This window comes from Polypterus senegalus, chromosome 3 (assembly GCF_016835505.1).
Source record: "Polypterus senegalus isolate Bchr_013 chromosome 3, ASM1683550v1, whole genome shotgun sequence".
NCBI lineage: Eukaryota > Metazoa > Chordata > Cladistia > Polypteriformes > Polypteridae > Polypterus > Polypterus senegalus.
Genome location: NC_053156.1, coordinates 38,089,742 through 38,113,636, shown reverse-complemented (window position 1 = coordinate 38,113,636; position 23,895 = coordinate 38,089,742). Strand labels below are relative to the sequence as shown.

Here is a 23,895-nt window from a genome sequence, read left to right as displayed (position 1 = left end):
AGCCAGGGTAAATTCTTTTAAAAAAATATAGGATTTGGGTATTTCAGCTGTTCTTGATGTGAATTGAATGGAGTGTTGCATTACTGCTGTTATGTTTCAGCCAAGGTTTCTGCCTTGGTTTACAATGATCTTTTGTTTATGTAGTCTTTCTGTTGTTGCTTATAAATCATTGTGTTTATTAGGTTATTAAATCCATTTTTGTTTTCTGTTTATGCAATATTTTGACTTTTATTTGTGCAGTATTTGTTTTATTAATAATGTAAAAATTGTCAGGTTTGTATTGTATTAAGAATATGTGCATTAGCGTTATTTGTCTTCTGCCCTGTTCCCTTAACATTGAGTTTCAAGGGGGCGGGCCACCTGATGATGCAGATTTATGTTTGTTTCTGCTGTAGGAAAGGAGAAGCAACAGTTGCAGGAGAAGTTTGGCATTGTTCTCTTTATTGGTTCCTGTGTTTTCTCGATTCTTTTTATTACAGTCTATCCTCAACATTCACAAATTTAACTTTCACGCGATTTTATTTGTAACCTCTTTTTAACTTTCATATTGGCAACCTTGCACATTTGTGGGGTTCACTCAAAGAAAAAAATGAGAGCAAGTTTGAGGAGCAGCTAGTATTCTACTAGGAGTGTCAATGGTCTCATTCATGCTAACATTGTAGAGTAAAGAGTTCCCTGTGCATTTGTTGAGTGTGCTCTTTTTTTTTTTGCTTGAAATATCACATTTTCTGTTGCCCCCAAAGCATAGGGCAAGTCCTTCGAGTACTAAACCTAATCATGCAAAGTCAGTGATGTGGCTTAGTGAGAAAATAAAGGCCTTAGATGAACTTCAGGCTGCAAGTTTGGTATTAATGAATTGATTGCAACCACAAGTTAAAACATCAACTCTCTTCTGCTATGCTTCCATATGGCAAGATCAAATTAGGATCTGAAGTGGACGGTTAACGGATTATTTCAAGTCAGTGCGTCCTTCACGATCTCCACTGCCATCTACCAGTCATGAAGGACAGCGTGTTGGAGGTGATGTTGAGACCTCGCTAGTTTCTGAATCTTTGGAAAGTTTTTTTTTGTTTTTGAGATTTTAGCTCAGAAGTTGACAGAATTGTAGTGAATGACTAGCAAGAAAAACTGTTATTGTGCTTGTTACCAGCTGTATTTTGTATACTGCATTTTATGGATTATTTCATAGTGACTGTGTTATGAAAAATGCATATTATCAAAAATAGCACTTTGTTATAAATATTTATATGTAGAAAAGTGTATTTTGAGCAATCCCTAAGGAAAGATTTGATTTTGATGGTCGTGGGAACCTAATCTCCTATTTCTCATAACTTCAATGTATTAACATTTGTGTTTTTGACTTTCTCTTTATTTCCCCCACGAAAATTGAGGATTGACTGCATTGGGGGTTTTCTGGATTTTGATCACCAGGTACTGTGTTTTTTATTAGTGATTATTTTCTGCACATCTGGGTTTGTATTTATTAGGATTTTAGATTTTATTGTCAATTTTCAATTATTATTTTCCATAATTTTATACATTTTCCATTAGGTTTGTAACTGTGTTCTGTGACTTTAAATGCACTGCCATTTTCTCTGCTTTATGGATGGAGCCTCAGGAGGCAGGGCCACCCCGAACACACTGGGTCCTCCACATGTCTTTATATTGAGCCATTCAAGGGAGATTCAGCAACGGAGTGTTAAACTTGCATTTTGAGTTTAAGTGTGTATTTTTTATTTCTTGATTTTTCTGGTTGCTTGGAATTTGGTGCTTCTGGTTATTGGATTTTGCTTGTGGATTGGGTATTGGGATTGGCTTACCTGGGATTGCTTTTAAGGCAACTCCTTTTAGCTCTTTTTAATTTGTTTGCTTTGTGCCCTCCCCCACCATAATGTATTGTCTATTGGGGAGGAGCGAAAGCTTTAGATTTGTCAAAGATTTCGACAGATCTCGACATTTTAGTGTCCCCTGATACCAAAAACATCCATATCTCGATGATGGGTGTGTGCCTGTGTGTCACAGTTGTCTGTGTGTCTAGACCTTAAACATCTGAAAGGAAAAACACCAAACTCGAAACCTAAGCCTGTTATGAGATCACGATGTGCTGATTCATTTTTGAGCCAAATCATGCAAGAGAAAGAGTCATTCTAGAGGAAGCTTGAAATTCTGCAATTAACTATGAATTCTTCTTGCCAATTGTTAATATAATAACGTATTTTATGATCAGAAAGATCAACATCAGAGCGGTAAATAATTACTGAAATGTTATAAAATAGTTTGGGTAATGGTTCCTAGGCCATAAAGCCTACTGACACTCACATCCAAATTTTTTATGTTATTTTGTTAATGAATATTCTTCATTTATAAGAATACTTTGTGTGACAAGCCAGAGATTGACTTTCCTTGTGATGCATTTCTGAATTGTATTTTGAACTTTTAAAGCCAGCTCCTAATTTTTTTAGCCTGCAAGTAGCAGTTGAGATGTGGCAGGTTTGAAATAAGCCTCTTCTGGGCTGACCAGGGAAGGCTCCTGGCCTGTTTTATTTTTCTTTTGGAGACCTCTTCCTCGAACCGCCACCTTATTGTGCTGGAGGGGCTTGCGTGTCCCAATGATCCTAGGAACTCTGTTGTCTGGGGCTTTATGCCCCTGGTAGGGTCACCCAAGGCAAACTGGTCCTAGGTGAGGGATGAGACAAAGAGCGGTTCAACCAAATCTCCTCTGAAGAAAAAAACCCTTGGGCGACGTTTTCCCTCGTCCGGACGCGGGTCACCAGGGCCCTCCTGTGGAACCAGGACTGGAGGTGGGGCTCGATGCCGAGTGCCTGGTGGCTGGGCCGGCACCCATGGGGCTCGGCCAGGCACAGCCCGAAGAGACAACATGTGTCCCCCTTCCCATGGGCTCACCACCTGTAGGAGGGGCCAAGGAGATTGGGTACAGTGTGGGTTGGGTGGTGGCCGAAGGCGGGGACCTTGGCGGTCCGATCCTCGGCTACAGAAGCTGGCTCTTGAGACTTGGAATGTCACCTCTCTGAAGGGGAAGGAGCCTGAGCTGGTGCGCAAGGTCGAGAGGTTCCGGCTAGATATAGTCGGGCTCACCTTGACGCACAGCTAGGACTCTGGAACCAATCTCCTTGAGAGGAGCTGGACTCTCTACCACTCTGGAGTTGCCCCTGGTGAGAGGCGCCGAGTGGGTGTGGGCATACTTATTGCCCCAGGACACCCTAGTCCTCAGTTCGATGATCGACTTTGTGGTCGTGTCGTCGGACTTGTGGCCACATGTCTTGGACACTCGGGTAAAGAGAGGGGCGGAGCTGTCAATTGATCACCACCTGGTGGTGAGTATGCTTTGATGGTGGGGGAGGATGCCGGTCAGGCCTGGTAGACCCAAACGTGTGGCAGAGTCCCCTGTCAGAAGTAGCTTTAACTCCCACCTCCTGCAGAACTTCGACCACGTCCCGAGGGAGGTGGGGGACATTGAGTCCGAATGAGCCATGTTCTATGCCTAAATTGTTGATACGGCTGATCGGAGCTGTGGCCGTAAGGTGGTCGGTGTCTGTCATGGCAGCAATCCCCAAACCCATTGGTGGACACCGGCGGTGAGGGATGCCATCAAGCTGAAGAAGGAGTCTTACCAGACCCTTTTGTCCTGTGGGACTCTGGAGGCAGTAAATAGGTACCGACAGACCAAGTGGAATGCAGTTTCGGTGGTTGCTGAGGCAAAAACTCGGGCATGGGAGGAGTTTGGGGAGGCCATGGAGAACAACTTTCAGGCGGCTTTGAGGAGATTCTGGTCCACTATCCGGCGTCTCAGGATGGGGAAGCAGTGCAGTGTCAACACTGTATATGGTGGGGATGGTGCGCTGCTGACTTCGACTCAGGACGTTGTGGGTCGGTGGGGGGAGTACTTTGAAGACCTCCTCAATCCCACTAACATGCCTTCCAATGAGGAAGCAGAGCCTGGGGACTCAGAAGTGGGCTTTCCCATCTCTTGGACTGAGGTCACCGAGGTGATTAAAAAACTCCTTGGTGGCAGGGCCCTGGGGGTGGATGAGATACACCCGGAGTTCAACAAGGCTCTGGATGTTGTTGGACTGTCTTGACTGACACGTCTCTGCAACATCGCATTGACGTCGGGGACAGTGCCTCTGGGTTGGCAGACCAGGGTGGTGGTCCCCCTCTTTAAAAAGGGGGACCGGAGGGTGTGTTCCAACTACGGAGAGATCACACTCCTCAGCCTCCCTGGAAAAGTCTATTTGGGGGTTCTGGCGAGGAGGGTCCGTTGGATTGTTGAACCTCGGATTCAGGAGGAACAGTGTGGTTTTCGTCCTGGTCGCGGAACAGTGGACCAGCTCTACACCCTTAACTGGGTCCTGGAGGCTTGCATGGGAGTTTGCTCAACCAGTCTACATGTGTTTTGTGGACTTGGAAAAGGCATTCGACCGTGTCCCTCAGGGAATCTTGTGGGGGGTGCTCCTGGAGTATGGGGTACCGGACCCCCTGATAAGAGCTGTTCGGTCAGATGATGTTGTCCTGTTTGCTTCATCAGGCCGTGATCTTCAGCTCTCTTTGAATCGGTTCACAGGTGAGTGTGAAGCAGCAGGGATGGGAATCATCACCTCCAAATCAGAGACCATGGTCCTGAGCCGGAAAAGGGTGGCGTGCCCTCTCAGGGTTGGGTGAGAGATCCTGACCCAAGTGGAGGAGTTCAAGTATCTTGGGGTCTTGTTCATGAGTGAGGGAAGAATGGAGAGTGAGATCGGCAGGCGGATCGGTGCGGCGTCCGCAGTGATGCGGGCTCTGCATCGGTCTGTCGTGGTGAAAAAAGAGCTGAGCCGTAAGGCAAAGCTCTCAATTTACCAGTCGATCTATGTTCCTACCCTCACCTATGGTCATGAGTTATGGGTAGTGCCCGAAAGAACGAGATCGCAAATACAAGCGGCTGAAATGAGTTTTCTCCGCAGGGTGTCTGGGCTTTCCCTTAAAGATAGGGTAAGAAGCTCAGTCTTACGGGAGGGGCTCAGAGTAGAGTCGCTGCTCCTCCGCATCGAGAGGAGTCAGATGAGGTGGCTCGGACATCTGATCAGGATGCCTCTTGGACGCCTCCCTGCCGAGGTGTTCCGGGCACGTCCAACCAGGAGGAGACCCCAGGGAAGACCCAGGACACGCTGTAGGGACTATGTCTACCGGTTGGCCTGGGAACGCCTTAGGATTCCCCCGGAAGAGCTAGAAGTAGTGGCCGGGGAGTGGGAAAGTCTGGGCATCTCTGCTCAAGCTGCTGCCTCCGCGACCCGACCTCGGATAAGGAGAAGAGGATGGATGGATGGAGACCTCAGACTTTTTGTTATGTGTTTGTCTATAACTCACAGCTATTTTGATTTCAGGTCTTGACATTAGGGCAAAACTTATTTTTTGTTTCTTTTCCTCCTGTGGCTTGTTTTTCTGCACTCAGTTGTGTTTCTTTTGTTTCCTTTTTTTCTTTACATTGGAACCAGAGCTTTTACAGCTGTCCTTTCTTCATTCTATGGACATTTTGTTATTATAAAGCCCATATTTGGGCCTAAACAGATCTAAAACCTTCTTTTTGATTTGGGGTTTGGCTGACTTGGAATGAGGCTGGTTTAGTATTTGCATGACTTTTTGAGTACCTGGTCCTTTTTTGTGCTTTATTGTGACAGGAATCACAACAAATTCCTAAAGAATTACAGAATGTAAAGTTAATGATTATCAAACTCAGGGTGGTTATAAAAGGACTACACAGAATAGACAAACTGAATCAGGATATGAAGCACATGATCCAGGATATTAAAGATAAAGAGTAAATTCAAGCAATGATTTTGACCTAAAGTTGAAAGAATATCTAAGAAAATAGGCAAAAGCATAGAGGAAAAATGTGCAAATCTGAGAAAATAATAAAAGTTATTGGTGCTCACCTGGAAGAAACAAAGCACTTGCTCACAAAGCACATTGAGGAAGTAGAATAAATGATGGCTGCTGTTTCTCGTGGACTTCCAATAAGTTCCAAAAGCACTTCCAAAAAATGCACACTACAGGGGGATATCACCGTCAAATCCCTGCTAGTAATAAGGGCAAACACAGAGCCTTTATGAATGAGGGATCTGTTATCGCAGAAATGCTCTGTCTCAATAAGAAGTTCCAAAGAGCATAAAAGATGTAAATGAGGGATCAAGAAGTCAATCCCAGGCAATGTTGCAAAAGCACAATGCAAAGGTCAAAACCAGAGCAAGAAGTCCAAAAATGTGTAATCATAATAAGCACAGCAAAGCACAAGTAAACTCGTCAAAATGAACTGTTCCTGGGGAACCCTCCAGATTTTTTGGGAGTAGGGCACTTCCTGGCATTGATCAGTAGGTGGCCTGCCTCTTAGGTGACCACTCATAAAACACATGAAACATAACAGAGGCAGTTTACATACATAAACACAATCAAAAATAAAGAATAACGCGCAAAATCAAAAAGAGCAACAGGAACATAATCTTACATAAATAAAAAAGTCAAAAATGGACAAAAGAAACATAAAACATGAATGTGAACTCTAGCCAGGGATTCCCATTACTCTGCTCCGCTGTAAAAGAATCACTGCCCTAGAATCCAAATGCAGCGTACTTCGAAATAAACTTGTGGTGTCTGAAGACAGATATAGAAAGAAAAACATCAGCATCGAAGGGTCGCTTAAGTGACCCCCAGTCATATAGTCTGACATCTCCAGAGACTCACTCCAACCTGTCTCAAAGTTGGACCAACAAATTGAAAGTCTTAAGTTGTGATAGTGGGTTCTGAGTATGCAAGAGCTGACCACCAATGAGCTCTCACCTCTAAATTTAATGCATATACTGTACAGCAGGAATGAGGAATAAGAAACATGGGCGTTTGAGATTTCACGACCACAAGAGAGGCTGGTGTGTCTGATGTCTGGTGTTTAACAAGATAGATAGATAGATAGATAGATAGATAGATAGATAGATAGATAGATAGATAGATAGATAGATAAGAAAGGCACTATATAAGATAAATAGTGTCACACAAGCGAGAATGGGTGCAGCCAACAGCAGAAGCAGAAAAACTGAAAGCTAAGGAACATATCTTTTGGAGGTCCGCCAGGGTAACGTCTGTTCCGGGTCTCTAAGACAATGCCACTTCTGGGATCCTCCCAGTTTCCGTTTTCCTCCTCACAACTCTGGCTCCACAAGTAGTGTCTGCTGGCTCCTTTTATACGACACCCTGAAGTGCTCCAGGTGTTTGATGACCTGTTTCTGGCAGCACTTCTGGGTGTGGCGGAAGAGCTGCACTCCAGAGCTCAGCAGCTGCTGCAGCACCCCCTGGTGGCGCCCACGTATCCCAATAGGGCTGTATCCAACTCCAACTCCCATGGAGTCTGAGGCACCGCTGCAACCCAGGGGGGGTTGCCATCTAGCGCTCGGGGGGAGATAATGCTCTGGATACGCTTCCTTCCCTGGTCTTTCTAGCATGGAGGCATCCCGGCCGCACACCACCATATAGATAGATAGATAGATAGATAGATAGATAGATAGATAGATAGATAGATAGATAGATAGATAGATAGATAGATAGAACTTTATACCACGACAGAACAGAAAAGCTAAATAACAAAGAGGCACAGATTGCAGCTGTAACTTGCTGTACCTGTAAAGCCTTCATAGAGGACTGGCGCGGTCAGACAGCACATTACTTGCTGTCAGTAAAAGAAGCGACCTCACAATACTGTGCAACAATGCCATGTATGGAGTCAGGTAATTTGTCATCCCCTGTAAACCCTGGAAGAGTAATCTGACATCTTCAAGGTGTTGAGATTAAAAGCCACAGTCATCAAGTTTGACCTCCCACTTCAATTCAAACGCTGCTGGCTTTATCTCACCAGAACTGTGACTTTGTCTCACGTTGTTTGTTATAATCAACCGTGGAATCCTCCAAGATTTGTTTTCTCCAGAAAAGTTTTGAATTGGAGTTTTTGTTTTTCTCTTCGCTTCTCTCCTGTTTGAACTGTAACATCAATGGATTTTTATTGTCCTGATTTGTACATGTTGCTCAAATTGAAAACTGCTCTGTGTTAATCAGTTTCAGTGTCTTTATGTGTACTAATTGTGTACTTAGTAATTTATAAAATTTATACTTGCATGTTGCCTGAGAGCTTGTCACAGCACTCTGCACCCAGTGAAGAGTGTTATATTATTGTGAGGTTTGTGAGACAAAGCAGGAAAGTTTATTGGGTTTCATCTATTCTAACAAACATGCAGGTGTCATCTCAACACACAGGAACGTTCACCCCCTTTGGGTTATATGCTACCTAATAACTAAACTATGTCTTGCTTTTACCGCAGTTCTAATTATTAAGAAGCAACCTCAATAGCCTTGATAAACCCTGTGGGCAAGAAAGCAGCAATTTTGCCAACACTTGGCTTCCTTATATTATTTCAATCACTCTAGATTAAAGACAAAATATTGAAAATACAAAACAACATGATATTAATGTATAACAATACCAACACAAAGAAAATATAATATAAAATATTAGAAAATAAAGTAGATAGCAAAGTCTGGTGTCACACATGTGCACCTTGGGGACAGCTTAAAGGCTCTGGTGCTGGTAATTCCATGCCGACTCACAAGATGGCACTGGTTACTAATGTCTCTTCTCTTCCTCCCTCTACAGATCAGATGATTGACAGCCCTACCACCTCTGATGTCGCTTCCATTGTGCACACCCCCTGGACCCACCTCTTCCTGTCGGCAGGTATTTAAACCGGAAGTGTCACCATCTTGGAGCAGTCACTTTGAGATTCGCATCTATAAAGATGGCTTTTTTCCCTTTTTCAATGCATTTTTAACTTGTGTTTATTTTTAGTTATGTGGGGTTTGCCTGCAGGTTCCCCAAACTTTTATGCTTGTCTGTGTTTTTCGTTTACCATGAATGTAAATAGTCTTAGAAAAGCTTACTGAAAACCAGAAGTGTCAAGGAGTGGATGTTGTCCTGGGTAGTTTTTGATTTAGTTATTCATAGGTTAAGTTTTCCGATGAAATGGTCACAAGTGTCTCAGTCTCTGATGTTACTTCCTCTGCCGCTGCCCTTCTGTCGTCATGCCCTTTTAGTTACCTTAGATGAACTATATTTACAACCCCAATTCCAAAAAAGTGTTAAATGTAAATAAAAACAGAATGCAATGATTTGCAAATCCCATAAACCCATATTTTATTCACAACAGAACACAGAAAACATATCAAATGCTTAAACTGAGAAAATAAATCATTTTAAGAAAAGAATAAGGTCACTTTGAATTTGATGTCTCAGAACGGTTGGGACAGGGCCATGTTTACCGCTGTGTAGCATCCCCTCTTCTTTTAACAGCAGTCTGTAAAGTTCTGGGAACTGAGGAGAGGAATGTTGTCCCATTCTTGTCTGATATAGGATTCTAGCTGCTCAATGGTCCTGGGTTTTCTTTGTCATATTTTTTGTTTCATGATGTGCCAAATATTTTCAGTTCGTGAAAGGTCTGGACTGCAGGCAGGCCATCTCAACACTCGGACTCTTCTCCTACGAAGCCATGCTGTTGTAATATAATAGATACAGTATGCAGCTTAGCATTATCTTACTGAAATATGCTAGGCCTTCCCTGAAGAAGACATCATGTGGATGGGAGCATATGTTGGTCTAAAACCTGTAAATATGTTTCAGCATTAATGGTGCCTTTCCAGATGTGCAAGGTGCCCATTACATGGGAACTGATGCACCCCCAATACCATCAGAGATGCAGGCTTTTGAACTGAGCCGCTGATAACAAGCCGGGTGGCCCAACTCCTCTTTAGTCCAGAGGATGTGGCATCCATGTTTTCCAAAAAGAATTTCAAATTTTGATTTGTCTGACAGCAGAACAGATTTCCATTTTGCCTCAGGCCGTAAATGAGCTTTGGCCCAGAGAAGACAGTGGTGTTTCTGGAACCCGTTCACATATGGTTTCTTCTTTGCTTTAACCTGCATTTGTTGGATGGCACAGCCAACTGTGTTCACAGAATATGATTTCTGGAAGTGTTTCTGAGCCCATGCAGTGATTTCCATGACAGAATCAGGCCTGTTTTTAATGCAGTGCCACTTGAGGGCCCAAAGATCACATGTATCCAATATTGATTTTCAGCCTTGACCCTTGCGCACAGAGATATCTCCAGATTCTCAGAACCTTTTGATGATATCTATACTAATAAAAGGCAAAGCCCTCACTGACTGACTGACTGACTCACTCACACACTCATCACTAATTCTCCAACTTACCGTGTAGGTGGAAGGCTGAAATTTTGCAGGTTCATTCCTTACAGCTTACTTACAAAAGTTAGGTAGGTTTCATTTTGAAATTCTACGCATAACGGTCATAACTGGAACCTACTTTCGTCCATATACTGTACACAGCCATAGCCTGCAGCTCGGTCGCCGTGTGAGGCGGAGTTGTGCCTGCCCATATAAGGCCTTCCGTCAGAAGCTATCCAATAGACACGCTGCCCCAAAATATTCACGGGTGAAGGACTGTGCTTACAATTGAGAAGGCAGCAAAAGAGTATGAAGCGAGTGACGCATACAAGCATATCATACAGTAAGTACAGCTACTGCGGAAAAAAAGCACGGTGTGAATCGTAAATTTAAATTAAGTTCATAAACAGGCTGCTGCTGGCGTTTGTCATGCCTAAGACGAATACGATATTTGCGAGATACAAGTTTAATGACAGGACGCAGGGTATAAACGAGACTTTTCATCACTTTGTAACAGAGTTAAAATTGCTGATGAATGACTGTGCTTATTCAAACTAAGACGAGATGGTCAGGGATAGAATAGTGTTTGTCACAAACTCAGCAAAAGTGTGACAGAAACTTTTAAGTGGTGGGTCTGAGCTAACATTACATAAAGCCGTGGACATCGTGAGATCGCACGAGATAGCACAAGCACAGCTGAGATGCTTCGATGCATGTACTCCGAGCAGCTCACGTGAACTGACTTTGCAGGACTGGGAAAGGTAAACCCATGCATGTAGTGTGTGATGTCTCAGACACACTACTTCTCCGCTGCGAAGCGCGGGTATTTTGCTAGTTATGTAATATAGGTGATGACATATTCAAAGTATTAATAATTTTAAGTTGAGGGCCATTAGTCTGAAATTGTTGCACAATTTGTAGATGCAGTTTTTTGCAGATTGGTAAACCTCTGCCCATCTTTACTTCTGAGAGACTCCAAGATGCTCTTTTTATACCCAATCATGTTACTGACCTGTTTCAATTAAATGTTCCTCCAGCTCTTTCTTTTTAGTACCACTTTTCCAGGTTTTTGCTGCCCCATCCCAACTTTTTTGAGACATTTTGCCTCCATCAAATTCAAAATGAGCAAATATTTTTCATGAAATAGTGAAATGTCTCACTTTTAATATTTGATGTTTTCGATGTTCTAATGTAAATAAAATATGGGTTTATGAGATTTGCAAATCATTGCATTCTGTTTTTATTCACATTTTACACAGTGAATTGGGGTTGTATATTAAAATGCACACATGTGACATTGCACACATTTGATTGGCTGTCTTGTCCTTATGATGAAGAGTGTTTGGTCATTTAATAACATTTTTACTTCTTCCATTCTAAAGCTGTAAACCAGTTCAGTAATTTCTAGTCCTGCAGTGTCCATCCATTGCCAGATAACAGACTAATTTAAGAGGTCCCTGACTCTGTGTTGTTTACTTGCCTTCTTCTCTCTGCACCATTGAGTTGTAAACCAATTAGCGCCGAGTAGCACAACACAGGAAAATTGTACAAGAAAGGATGCTTGTTGTTTGAGCAAAACAATTAAAGATTAATATGAGCAGCCTACCATTTCAAAGATTGATGTTTTTCAACTGCACGCCAGCACTATGGAAAAGTAAAATGAATGGAATTGAATTTGCTAATGTTGTTGGATTTAACAAATACATTATGGCTCTTTGGCTGTACTCAGTGAAGATGGTTGTACAAAAATAAATGACGTTAATGCCAGTTTTGACTGCGTGATTCTACCACTCTTGGCCATCTGAGGACCACCACCAGAGCACCATTTCCAGGGGATTTTTAGATGACCTCCTGCTTCCTCACTTTCACACATCACACTTATTTTTGGGAACTAAGGAGGACAGCTCCTTTCTGAGGTGTTTGCATCCAAATATAAGCAGCAATATGCCATCATCACTTGAAACTGAATGCCAGCAGAAGTGTGTTTGTTAACGCCATTTTTGTGACTCCTTTTCACTCTGAGCTTTTTCTCTAAACATGACATGGCCTCATGGGAAAGAAAAACAAAAGCTGGAAAAAAAGCAAACTGGCAGGAAACCCAGGGATCATAACTCTTTCAAGACTCCAACCATGAATTCCAGGAATTGTCTCCATTGCTTTTTTTTCCAGTTATTTATTTCACTCTGTTGCTGGAACCCAATGACATCCTCCAAGGAAAAGCTTGTCAAGTAAAATATGCAGAACTTGAGGGAATACTGTGCCAGACTGTACAATTCAATTTGGATTGAGGTCTCTGTGTCTGCTTTTTCTTTAGTGAATTTGGAAAGACTGGAATTAGAGGACACCTATTTGTGATATCTTTATAAAAATTAATAATTAGAATGAACACTGGGGAGCCTTCCTTATTTGTAACACAACATGCCATTTGAACCAACAACTCAGCCAGGGTAACAACAGAGAGAAGTCTGCTAGTGCTCAGACATTACCTTGGAGAGCTGGAGCCCACTTCAGAGCACGAGGAGCAAAGCAGGACCCAACCCTGGGTGAAGGTCCTCTGGCTTCTCCTAAAACTGCGTGATTTTTAAATGAAGACAAACCACATGGACACTCCATATAGACAGTCACTCACTGAGCAAACTGTCAGGAAGACCTGCACTCTGGCATATATCCATGCAATTATCTAATTAGCCAATCACGTGGCAGCAGCACAATGCATATAAATCATGCAGATACAGCTGAGGAGCTTCAGTTATGGTTCACATCAAACAACAGAATGGGGTAAAAATGTGAATTCAGTGATTCAAACCGTGGCATGATTGTTGTTGCTAGGTGGGTTGGTTTGAGTATTTCTGTACCTGCTGATCTCCTGAGGTTTTCAAATGCAATAGTCTCTGATGTGGGCGGCACGGTGGCGCAGTGGTAGCGCTGCTGCCTCGCAGTTAGGAGACCTGGGTTCGCTTCCCAGGTCCTCCTTGCGTGGAGTTTGCATGTTCTGCCCGTGTCTGCGTGGATTTCCTCCGGGCGCTCCGGTTTCCTCCCACAGTCTGAAGACATGCAGGTTAGGTGGATTGGCGATTCTAAATTGGCCCTAGTGTGTGCTTGGTGTTTGGGTGTGTTTGTGTGTGTCCTGCGGTCAGTTGGCACCCTGCCCAGGATTGGTTCCTGCCTTGTGCCCTGTGTTGGCTGGGATTGGCTCTAGCAGACCCCCGTGACCCTGTGTTTGGATTCAGCGGGTTGGAAAATGGATGGATGGGTAGTCTCTGATGTAAAAAACAAAAAGCATCCTGTGACAAACACGTCTTGTTGATGAGACGGGGTCAGAGGAGAATGACCAGACTTGTTGGAGTTGACAGAAGGGCTATGGTAATTTAGATAACCACTTTGTACAATTTTGGTGAGCAGAAAATCCTCCCAGAATGCACAAAACATCAGGCCTTGAGGTGGATGGCCTACAACAACAGACGTCCACGTTGGGATTCTCTCCTCTTAATTAAGAACAAAAAGCTGAGGCTACAGTGGGCACAGACACACCAAAACAGTAAAGTGAAGCCTGGTCTGATGAATCTCAACTTCGGCTGAGGCTCACAGATGGTGGGGTGAGAATTTGGGGCCAACAGCATGAATCCATTCACCCAACCTACCTTGTGTTAACAGTCCAGGGTGGTGGTGGTGGGATGGTGTGATGAATACTTTGGGTCCGTTAATATCACTCAGTCATCAAGGGTAATGATTACCCAGGACCCATTGGGTGGTGGGGGGGTCCCTCGAAGTCTGGAATAAAAAGGATATGTGACAGACATGGACCGAGACGAAGGGGCCCACAGAGACTGCTTATGTATAGGGCCCTGCACTGTCTATTTGAAATATTGTTGAACATGGCCACAATCTCCCCATCTTCTAATGGCTGCCTCCAGCATGATAATGCACCATTTCACAAAGCAATTGTTGTCTCAAACTGGTTCTGTGAACATGAAAAGGAGTTCAGTGTTCTTCAGTTGCCTTCCCAGTCAACAGATCCGAATCCAACAGAACCCCTTTGAGATGTGCTGCAGAAACTAAGTAGAGCAATCATGTCAACGTGGAACTGAATCTGAAAAGAATGTGTTCAACATCTTGTAGAGTCCATGCCATGAAGAAATTAGGTCATTTTGAGTTGGTCCTACTCAGTATCAGTGAAGTGGTCCCAAGAATTTTCTCAGTGAATTTACATGTCATCCATGGCTTAAATACATCTTAAAGCAGAACATGTTTTTAAACTTTTAATTATTTCCTTATACAGGTATTTATGCATATGGACTTTGACTTAAAAAGTTTAATGAAAACATAATATTCTTACTTAAATAATTAAATAATCAAAGGATCTGTAGAATGACCCTTTATAAAATGTGTAGGTAAGTGTGGACTTTACTATGATGATCAGACCGTGTCGAGCGAGCAGAGCCAAAAAACACATTAGGGGGCACTCAGTGCAGCTTTCTGTTCAATAAAACCCCCTGCCTCAGGGAGACGTGACACAAAGCACATAAGATCTCTGCTTTAAATGCAGCGAGCACTACTGCAAAACACTTCACATTCAGCACATCTATCTTGATCTTATTATATACCTGTACTGTAGTGCCTTTCATACCCAAACTGATTTATAAAGCAGTCAGTTCACTGTTATGAGATTTATGCTTATTTTGATGCTTACTTTTTCGGTTGATCAGTAGCATCCATCCATCAGTCTTCACAACCTACTTATCCATGATAGAGTCTTAGGGCAGCTGCAATCATCGGGGACAAGGCAGGAACAGTTCCTGAATGGAGTGGCAGTCCATCAGTGCAACGTCCATCCACCTACCCTGCTTGTGTTTGGGAGGAAACTGGAGCTCCTGGAGGAAACCCATGCGAACACAGGGAGAACATGCAAACTCTACACTGGGATGTGAGCCCCAGTTGGCTTACTGCGAGGTAGCAGCACTACCATTGCACCATCTCTGGATCAATGTCAAAAAAATGAATTAAATACACTGTGAGTCAATATTCTATAACAATAGACAATGAGAAATCTTCCAAGGAGGTGAATATTTTTAGGGGCACTCTATATACTCTGCAAATGACTGGCACCCTTTCCAAGGTTTGCTCCTGCCTTGCACCCTGCGCTGGCTAGGATAGGCTCCGGCAACCCTCAACCCAAAGACCCTGATCTGGATTAAGCAGGTTAGAAAATGACATGCAATGACTATACAGTTGTGGTCAGAAGTTTACATACACTCAATTTGTATTGACGTTGGAGATCAAAAAAAGGAAGAGAGTGAGGGCAAAGCTAAGGATCAAATGGTGGAAGATGAAAAAAGGAAGATTGCAAGGTTGAGTTTAGAGAGAAAATGAGGCAGGCACTGGGTGGCAGTGAAGAGTTACCAGACAGCTGGGAAACTACAGCAAATGTAGTAAGGGTGACAGCAAGAAGGGTGCTTGGCGTGACATCTGGAAAGAGGAAGGAGGAAAAGGAAACCTGGTGGTGGAATGAAGAAATACAGGAGAGTATACAGAGGAAGAGGATGGCAAAGAAGAAGTGGGATAGTCAGAGTGATGCAGAAAATAGACAAGAGTACAAGGAGATAAGGTGCAAGGTGAAGAGAGAGGTGGCGAAGGCTAAAGAAAAGGTGTATGATGAGTTGTATGAAAGGTTGTACACTAAGAAGGGAGAAAAGGACCTGTACTGATTGGCTAGACAGAGGGGCCGAGCTGGGAAAGATGTGCAGCAGGTTAGGGTGATAAAGGATAAAGATGGAAACGTACTCACACGCGAGGAGAGTGTGTTGAGCAGATGGAAAGAGTACTTTGAGAGGCTGATGAATAAAGAGAACAAGAGAGAGGTTGGATGATGTGGAGATAGTGAATCAGGAAGTGCAACGAATAAGCAAAGAGGAAGTAAGGACAGCTATGAAGAGGATGAAAAATGAAAAAGCTGTTGGTCCAGATAACATACCTATGGAAGCATTGAGATGTTTAGGAGAGATGGCAGTAGAGTTTTTAACCAGATTGTTTAATGGAATCTTGAAAAGTGACAGGATGCCTGGGAAGTAGAGAAGACGTGTACTGGTGCCGATACTTAAGAATAAGGGGGATGTGAAGAGCTATAGTAACTACAGAGGGATAAAATTGATGAGCCACAGCATGAAGTTATGGGAAAGAATAATGGAAGCTAGGTTAAGAAGTGAGGTGATGATTAGTGAGCAGCAGTATGGTTTCATGCCAAGAAAGAGCACCACAGATGCAATGTTTGCTCTGAGGATGTTGATGGAGAAGTACAGAGAAGGTCAGAAGGAGTTGCATTGCGTCTTTGTGGACCTGGAGAAAGAATATGACAGGGTGCCTCGAGAGGAGCTGTGGTATTGTATGAGGAAGTTGGGAGTGGCAGAAAAGTATATAAGAGTTGTACAGGATATGTACAAGGGAAGTGTGACAGTGGTGAGGTCTGCGGTAGCAGCGACGGATGCATTCAAGTTGGAGGTGGGATTACATCAGGGTTCGGCTCTGAGCCCTTTCTTATTTGCAATGGTGAAGGACAGGTTGACAAACGAGATTAGACAGGAGTCCCCTTGGACAATATTGTTTGCTGATGACATTGTGATCTGTAGTGAGAGTAGGGATCAGGTTGAGGAGACCCTGGAGAGGTGGAGATATGCTCTAGAGAGGAGAGAAATGAAGGTCAGTAGGAACAAGACAGAATACATGTGTGTGAATGAGAAGGAGGTCAGTGGAATCGTGAGGATGCAAGGAGTAGAGTTGGCGAAGGTGGAGGAGTTTAAATACTTGGAATCAACAGTACAGAGTAATGGGGATTGTGGAAGAGAGGTGAAAAAGAGAGTGCAGGCAGGGTGGAATGGGTGGAGAAGAGTGTCAGGAGTGATTTGTGATAGACTGGTATCAGCAAGAGTGAAAGGGAAGGTCTACAGGACAGTAGGGAGACCAGATATGTTATATGGTATGGAGACGGTGGCACTGACCAGAAAGCAGGAGACAGAGCTGGAGGTGGCAGAGTTAAAGATGCTAAGATTTGCATTGGGTGCGACGAGGATGGTCAGGATTATAAATGAGTACTTTAGAGGGTCAGCTGAAGTTGGGCGGTTGGGAGACAAAGTCAGAAAGGCGAGATTGCATTGGTTTGGACATGTGTAGAGGAGAGATGCTGGGTATATTGAGAGAAGGAAGCTAAGGACAGAGCTGCCAGGGAAGAGGAAAAGAGGAAGGCCTAAGAGAAGGTTTATGCCAGGTGCCAGGTGGCAGGTGACATGCCAGGTGATGGGTGTAACAGAACAAGATGCAGAGGACAGAAAGATACGGAAGAAGATCATCCGCTGTGGCAACCCCTAATGGGAGCTGCTGACAGAAGAAGAAGACTTTGTATTGATTTTAAATAGAAGGAGGTAACATCCCATACAGTCAAGTCAAATTCAAATCAAATCAAAGCATCATTCGACCCTCACCCAAGAGAAAGAGAGGAGAGCCAGCATTCAGAGCTACTCTATAAAATGAAACAAGAAAGGAAGAGTGCCCTTTTCCCCAAAGTGGAGGTTTATTCTGAAATGTTACTGATTAGATCCTACCATGTTTTAAAAACGTTTTGAACAGATCCTCTAAGGGAAAAATTAGGTTTTTGTCCAATTTCAAGTGGTATAGAACATCAGTTTCCCACTGACATAAAACTGATGGCATAGCATTCTTTTTGTTAAGCAAGATAAGTGTACGTGCCAATAGTGAAGTAAAGGCGATTACAGATTGTTTGTCCTTCTCTACTTTAAGGCCGCAATTGGGTGTTCTAACAGACAATGATCTCAAACACACATCAAAACACATCATCAGCCTGTGTGAATCATAGCCTCTTCTTAGCTGACAGGAGTGGCACAGGTGTGGTCTCCATCTGCTGCAACCCATCTGCTTCAAGGTTTGATGTGTTGTGCGTTTAGAGATGCTCTTCTGCATACGTCATTTGTAGCGAGTGGTTATTTGTGTTACTGTTGCCTTTCTATTACCTCAAACCAGTCGGCCATTCTCCTCTGGCCTCTGGCATCAACAGGACTTTTTCGCTCATAGAACTGTTGCTCACTGGATATTTTCCCTTTTTCAGATCATTCTCTGTAAACCCCAGATATGGTTAAGTGTGAAAATCCCAGTAGATCAGCAATTTCTGAAATACTCAGACCAGCCTGTCTGGCACCAACAACCATGCCATGTTCAAAGTCACCTCAGTCAATTTTCTTCCCCATTCTAAAACTCAGTTTGAACTTTAGCAGGTCGACTTGGCAATGTCTACTGGCCTAAATATATTGAGTTGCTGCCATGTAATTGGCTGATTAGATATTTGCATTAACATGCAGATGAACAGGTTTACCTAATAAAGTGGCCAGTGAGTGTAACTGTAAATGTAAATAATCGAGAAAATCTGAACTTAGTCTGTGTTACAGTATACAACATAAAATGACTGGTGTTTCACAAATCAGCCATCATCTATTCATGGAGTGAAAACAAAAGAGAAACAAGATGAAGATCTGGGGAGTTCCCATGAATTCTTCTTCTTCTTTTGGCTGCTCCCGTTAGGAGTTGCCACAGCAGATCATCTTCTTCTGTATCTTTCTGTCCTCTGCATCTTGTTCTGTTACACCCATCACCCACATGTCCTCTCTCACCACATCCATAAACCTTCGCTTAGGCCTTCCTCTTTTCCTCTTCCCTGGCAGCTCTATCCTTAGCATCCTTCTCTCAATATACCCAGCATCTTAAAAATAGACAAAATAATCAATGAAACTGAAGGTTTCCAAGGTGAATAAAGTTGGCTGACAGGGCCCCTCAATTATAAATGACGCTTCTGTTGAGGAGTAAAGTCTCATATAGTTGTGGGTTCTCAAGTGAACACTGACTTATAGGTTGATCTGCTGTTATAGGGTGGCAGAAGATGAAGGGCTTCTAGTGTCATAGGGGAACTGACATCTTTGTCCTTCTGACTGTTCCTGGTCAAGTCCATAGTTAGAAAATGAGAAGCAGTGAACCACTGAGAATATCCCTGACAGTCTGGGCAGAGCTTTGAGAACACCTCCTGTTTGCACGTGTCTGGCAATGGTAAATTATGGAGCCAGTTACAGAGCTAAATACTGTAAATGAAGGATCTTTGTGGATCCCAAATATGGATGATTCTTTTGGGAGTGCAAAATGGCTCCCTTATGGTGCCTTTATTTTTAAGAATGTGGTGGATGTGTGTGTGTGAATCACACCTGTGATGAAACTGCAGCCAGTGCTGCCAGGGCAGGCTCTGCAACCCTAACCCAGATGAGGTCTGTTAACATTTCTTTCTCACTGTGCACCATCCTAACACACTTTGCAACACTGTGACTCTGTTTTTTTTTATATAATGCCTTTCAGTTTAAAAGCGATTTGTAAAGCAGTCCGTCCATTGCTATTTTACACAGCTTCTTACAAGATAACAACAACAACAATATTTATTTATATAGCACATTTTCATGCAAATGATGTAGCTCAAAGTGCTTTACAGGATGAAGAAAGACAAAAAAGACACAATATAAAAAATAAAATGAGGCAATACTAATTAACATAGAATAAAACTTAGGTCCAATGGCCAGGGAGGACAGAAAAAATGAAAAAAAACTCCAGACGGCTGGAGAAAAAAACAAAATCGGAAGGGGTTCCAGGCCACAAGACGGCCCAGTCGCCTCTAGGCCAGGGGTCTCCAGCCTTTTTTCCCCCCCCGAGAGCTACTTTTACAAAATGAAAATGGTTGAGAGCTTCTCATGTTTTCTAATGTTTATTCTCATAGCTTATTTCAACCTAAAACACACTGAATAAGCTTGTTTTGCCTGAACATTTACAAAATTTTGGTGTCCACAAATCACATTTTGCATTTAAACATCACAAAAATATTTAATTCACCTGCAAGTGCATTTTCTCTGTCTGTATGCATTTTCTAGTGTCTCTCACACAATTGAATTAAAGCATGAATGCTGTCAAAACAAGACAATGCAATTCCAAATACACAGATATGACTTATTTATTTGTCATTTTGTTCCATGTCACTGTTTCACTTTATTCACATGTCCAGTTGCATATGTGATGTGTTTTTTACTTAGTAAGATGATTGGCACTGCATGGAGTCAACAAGAGAGGCAGGTGTATGGTGGAGTGGAGCCCCTTAGGTTCACTCTTCTGGAGTCCTTTAAATGTTCATCTGTCAGTCTTGTTCTGAACTTTGATTTCATGACATTCATGTCAGACTCACAGAGGTATGGAGACCCAAACAGAGCAGACATTTTCAGAGCTGCTTGATGATGATTCTTATAGTTATCTGGCTCTACTAAGCTCCAGAAATGCTGAGAATGCTGTTGAGACTTTAACTGCACATTATTTTGAAGGTTTACTAATATATAATATATAAAACCCAATGTGTCTGTCTGTATATCTGTCCGCTTAACAGATTTAGATCGGGTGTTTTTCTATAATTTGCTTGAACATTCCGGTTGATTTTGCGACTTCCCTCATTTGTGTCATAGTGGGCTTGTGGAACCGATTTATTTGCAGGAATCCTAGTAAGACACAGTGGGCAGAGGGGACGCTCACTCATACTGCAGCCTCGGGTCGTGTACCTTACCTCCGCTTAGCTAGCAAACGAGAGAACTACTTAAAGGATTTAGATCGGGTTTTTTTCTATAATTTGCTTGAACATTCCAGTTTATTTTGCAACTTCCCACATCGTGCTAAGAATCATAGTTCGCTCACGGTACCGATTTATTTGTGTGAATCCAGACATGCAACAGGCCGAGGAGAGGGGACTTCCAGACTCACTCACCAGCTTCGGGGTGTGTTCCTCCACTTAGCTAGTGAACAAGAGAACAATTGAATTCAACTTTGTCTGATATTTAAAATAAAGTGTTACTTAGATCTTGATGAGTCTGAGTCCGGATATTCTCTTAAGTGTATGCCACATTGAAAAGACAGATTGCAATTCAGATTGTGGATCGTGATTTTGTGTTAAAGGATCGTGATATGATTTTTGGAACGATTACCCACCCTTAATTTGACTAATCAAGTTTTCAAATTTACGTAGTATTCATTAACCCTGTGGTGAGCTACTTGGAAGGGGTTGCGAGCAACGTGTTGGAGACTCCTAGTCTAGGCATTTTACCTAACATAAATGACCTCAATCAGTCCTCGTGGTATTCAGGGTTTACATAGAAAAATTTAATGACGATGGTCATCCATCAATGTAGGGACATGACGGTGCTTTAGTCGGGTGATAGTGGTGCAGATCGCCACCGCAGAAAACCCGAAAAAGAACAGCACAGAAAGTAGGGGTTAGTATAGATTTCGGAGCCACCATGAATGATAATGATAATTAAATGCATATGCAGAATATCTGGATGAAACTAAACGGAAGCTATAAGAAAGCCATGTTAAAATAATGAGGTTTTAGCAGTTTTTTTTAAAGTGCTCCACTGCATTAGCCTGACAAATTTCTGTCAGTAAGCTACTCCAGATTTTAGGTGCATAACAGCAGAAGGCTGCCTCACCTCTTTTTTTAGATGGGGTCATTTTTAACAGTGCTGCCTTACAGATCCAGACTCTGGTTTTTTGAATCCCATGCCATGCTCTTGTCTTGTGCCTGAGTCTCTAGATTTCCTCCCACATCCCAAAGACTTGCAGGTCCTGTCATTTGGGGGCTGTAAATTGGCCCCCCAGTACTGCTTGGGATGAGCTGCACTAATAACCCTAAACTGGACCAACCAAGTTTGAGAATGCTGTGAGCCCTTCACAGAACAGCGTGCCTTTTGTATAAAAAGTGATTTTTGGAGTTGGAAGTTCATTTTGGTTTTACTTTGTACTTTTTCTCTGTTCCACAACTGAAGTAAGAGAGAAAATTAAATAAGCTCTGAAGAGGCCGAGGTGCCATGAGGACAGCCTCAACTGCCCACATTAGCTGAAAACTGAAACTCCATGTTAAGGCGAGTAAGATTTGATAACCCTTTTTTAATTAAAATTTCAACTCTCTCACGTCTCCATAATTACACTAAGACCTCATCGATCCCGTCATCTCTGTCTGGAGAAATCTGCTGTCTTAATGGGGGCAAGACAATAACGTTTTTGTTTCCAAAAGTTTTAATGAAACTCTATATTGGCTTTAAAACAAAAGTGCTGAATTTTGTATGAAGAGGCTGCTTGCTAAGTGAGGTTTAGCCATCAAGCTCTGGGGTGTTGCTGTAAGCTGTTTATGGGTTTAATTATATACCATGGTTTGGAAATGTTACCAGTTTCTAGAAGAACAACTGTTATGATGTTGCTTTCCTGGGAGTATTGAGTATCCCGCAGCTCGACTGACCACTGGGTTCTGGGGAGAAAGCAGATTATCAATGTTCATTAGCTTGAGTTCGGAAAAAAAAATGATTCATTGGGAATTGTGTTTCACTGCCTGGAGTTTCAGGTGACTGAAGCTCATCGGAGCGAGCTGACCTGACATGCTATTTAGGCCGGACTGCATTCTGTGCATCAGAGAGGGGAGACAGAAAGACAGAGAGGCAGACATAAAAGGGGCAGAGGGCCAGGATGTGTAAATGGACTAGCGGCTAGGGGAGTGAAACAGATGGACTGATGCAGCGCTTCTCAACCTTTATGTATTTGCGACCCGAGTTTTCATAACGGTTTTAATCGCGCCCCCCCTAACATTTTTTTGAAATGTAGATGCATATTTTATTATACCTACTTAACTTTTATCGACATTTATCTAACTATATATTTATTTTTCTAGTATCAGAATGTAGTTTAAGTTAATTTGTTTCGGTTTCAACAGATTTTTCTTCATATTTTTGATTTTTTTTCCTTTTTGTTACTTCGCGCCCCCCTAGGGTGGTCCGCCCCACAGGTTGAGAACCACTGGACTGACGTGTTTTGGGAGATGGACATTGGCAAAGTAGAGGAGATGAAATGGAAAGAAGAAGACAGACATACAACCTGGGCAGCCGACAGACATTCAGAAACACAGGTGGCGAGTGCCAGGAAGAAACACAGGTGGGCAGACCAGGAGGGATTTTGTGAAGGCTAATTTTAGCCAGGCAAAGTGGTGGATCTGAGACTATGGTACTGGCAATTTCCGACAGTGTTCTCATTGCTGAATTTATTTTACGGTAACAGCTAGGAAGAGCTCTGCTAATTCCCTTCATCTTCTTCTTCTTTTGGCTGCACCTGTTAGGGGTTGCCACAGCTGATCATCTTCTTCCATATTGTCCTGTCTTCTGCATCTTGTTCTGTTACACTCATCACCTGCATGTCCTCTCTCACCACATCCATAAACGTTTGCTCAAGCCTTCCTCTTTTCCTCTTCCTTGGCAGCTCTATCCTTAGCATCCTTTTCCAATATACCCAGCATCTCTCCTCTGCACATGTCCAAACCAACACAATCTCACCTCCCTGACTTTGTCTCCTAACTGTCCAACCTGAGCTGACCTTCTAATGTACTCATTTCTAATCCTAACCATCCTTGTCACGCCCAGTGCAAATCTTATCATTTTTAACCCTGCCACCTCCAGCTCTGTCTCCTGCTTTCTGGTCAATGCCCCCGTCTCCAACCCTTATATCAT

At 42.9% G+C, this 23,895-nt stretch overlaps 1 long non-coding RNA gene across 1 annotated transcript in view; it reads left to right on the top strand.

Moving 5' to 3' along the window:
* Window positions 1-1,350: 1,350 nt before the first annotated feature.
* The window catches only part of LOC120526766, a 28,932-nt gene continuing 6,387 nt past the window's right edge, over window positions 1,351-23,895 (top strand). Inside the window, exons 1-3 of the long non-coding RNA XR_005633157.1 lie at window positions 1,351-1,431; window positions 8,690-8,770; window positions 23,164-23,326. This is a non-coding gene — a long non-coding RNA (uncharacterized LOC120526766). The remainder of the gene's footprint in view (window positions 1,432-8,689; window positions 8,771-23,163; window positions 23,327-23,895) is intronic.